We start from the raw sequence: 2,744 nt of genomic DNA, 5'->3' as shown, positions 1-2,744 counted from the left end.
GCCATTCCTCCTAACAACCCCTCCAACGATTTGTCTGACTCAACCAGAAACACTCAAATCAAAGAAAAAAGACACTCTTACCTGCTCATGCAGTTTAATACAGGAAAAAAGATACAGCAAACAAATCAAAAACTCCACGACTCTCACGCTCCACCACCACCACTCACAGGAAACAGAGAGGAGCGAATGGAGAGACGAGAAACTTGTTACGGGTTAGATAAAGTTTTAGGAAGACCCATAAACCTGGAAAGCTAACCCTAACACATTAAGTGTGGGACGAAAGACGGACCACTGTTGAGGACTGGTTCATGTACAATAAACACAGAGTGAGGATAAGCTCACCTGGCCTCTGGAGTCTGATGACAGACCGGCTGGCTGCGTTGAGGGGAACGGCCAGCCCCAGCGTGGTTATCACAGTTCAGATTTTATTAAAAGAAGTTGAGACTTAATGGAAAAGCAAAGGGGTTTCACATCAGTAATCCAAAAAATTTGGGTGTCCTCTGAGCCTGCTGTGTTTTGGCGTTGTTGTTCAGTCCTGTGCATCAATTCCGGCCTCTTCACAGCTGGAGCCACTTCTCTAGATTACCTTGACGTCATAAAGGAGACAGAGCCCCGCTCCAGGAATGATGCATTCAAAGACTCAGAGCAACACAGTGACTCTTCATTACTTATCCAAACACCTTATTTATGTTATGAAACCAGTCCGAAAAATATTTATTAAATAGAAAAGAAATAGAAATATGAAAAAGGAGAACATTGGGATAACTATTGTCTTCTATCATCCCCAACAAACTGGTCACATATTTGAGAAGTTGTAGAAACAATGTTTAAAGCTCCTAATGCACAACCATTTATCAAAGTTATATATAAAAAGCTCACTCTGGAAATACTGTAATCAAACCAAATCATTCTAAATAAATTAGACTTATTGCAGTCTGACTTGTATAGGTTGTTTTCCTCTTCTTGACACATTTTTGACTGAAACTTAAAAAAATGCATGATTACACCACGGAGTGACTTACAGTCCAGAAAGTATGGTACTTAGTTATTACTGCCAAAAATGACTGTTGTAAATAAATATTTAAGCAGAGAGTGTTTCCAGCTAGATTAATTTTACAGTTGAAACCTCGCTAATGACGAACACAACTGCAGATTAAAAACCACTAACACAAATTAAAGACACAACAGCAAAATCAAAATAACACGAAAGCAAATGAATTAACACAACTACAAACTAAAAAACACAACCACAACCACAACCACGTAGAAAAGAGACTGCTGAGAACGGCCAACTTCTCTGGTACACCTTGCTAGCAAACCTCCGGTCTAAGAAAATGAGACAGTGCTGAAGTGCTAAAATCTGCTGTTTTTCCAGTGTTTGCTTGAGGCTGGCTCTGGAAGTACAGGAAGTCACACACAACATGCCAAAAAGCTGTTTTCAAAGCAGAAATTAACCTTTTTACAGCCTGGTTCAAAAAACGTCTCCTGCCTGGGTCCCCAATTTTACTATCCGCACATACTGTTCAGGGGGTGAATTTTTTTGTAACTCGGCAGTTTGGAGGATATTAAGATAGCAAGCTCGCCCAATCAGAGGCACAGCTCAAGGTCATGCAACCGACAGGCGCCCTATAGCTTTAGGCAAAGCCCTTGCCACTACCAACATGGCCACCTTTGCCGATGTGTTTTATTTTCTGTTTCAGAAACATACGGATGACATCGGGGAGACTACGTCCATGTTTTAAACACTCTATGGTTGGACCGCCTTTTACCTTGAGAACTGCCTTAATCCTTGGTGGCATAGATTCAACAAGGTCCTGGAAACATTCCTCAGAGAGTTTGGTCCATATTGACATGATAGCATCACACAGTTGTTGCAGATTTGTCGGCTGAACATCCATGATGAGAATCTCCCGTTCCACCACATCCCAAAGGTGCTGTATTGGATTGAGATCTGGGGACTGTGGAGGACATTTGAGTACAGGGAACTCATTGTCATGTTGAAGAAAGCAGTCTGAGATGATTCCAGCTTTATGACATGGAGCGTTATCCTGCTGGAAGTAGCCATCAGAAGATGGGTACACTGTGCTCATAAAGGGATGGACATGGTCAGCAACAATACTCAGGTAGGCTGTGGACTTTAAACCATGCTCAGTTGGTACTAAGGGGCCCAAAGTGAGCCAAGAAAATATCCCCAACACCATTACACCATGAACCATTGATACTAATTAGAAATTTGCATTAACAAGCAGTTTAGAGCTGAGTGACAGATGACAAATGATTAAAAAAAAACATCTAAATATATACATGTATATATATATATATATATATATATATATATATATATATATATATATATATATATATATATATATATATATATATATATATATATATATATATATATATAAATGTGTGTGTGTGTGTGTGTGTGTGTGTGTGTATTTAATAATAAGAAGATTAATAAAGAAGAACAATTTTCTCCTCAGTAAACAAAATCTATCATACTTAATTCCACATAATCATTATTCACGGACCTGAACGTTGTGATTTCTTTTCATGTGTGGATTATTTGAGTTAATACCAATGTGTGGTAGAAATTTTGTTTAAATTGCAGCTTTGGAAATAAATGTAATGAAAAAAAAGTTGATGCTTCAATACATAATTTCCCCACTGTAGTTTTAAAAATACGTTGTTGCTGGTGGTAAATGAATGAAGTAGAGTGCAGGAGAAGAGGTGGTTATCCT

Source organism: Halichoeres trimaculatus, unplaced genomic scaffold (genome assembly GCF_033239565.1).
Source record: "Halichoeres trimaculatus isolate MK-OKI-2021-1 unplaced genomic scaffold, fHalTri1.1 fHalTri1_scaffold_17, whole genome shotgun sequence".
Lineage (NCBI taxonomy): Eukaryota > Metazoa > Chordata > Actinopteri > Labriformes > Labridae > Halichoeres > Halichoeres trimaculatus.
The sequence above is the reverse complement of the archived record's forward strand: the minus strand, read 5'-3'. Positions refer to the sequence as shown.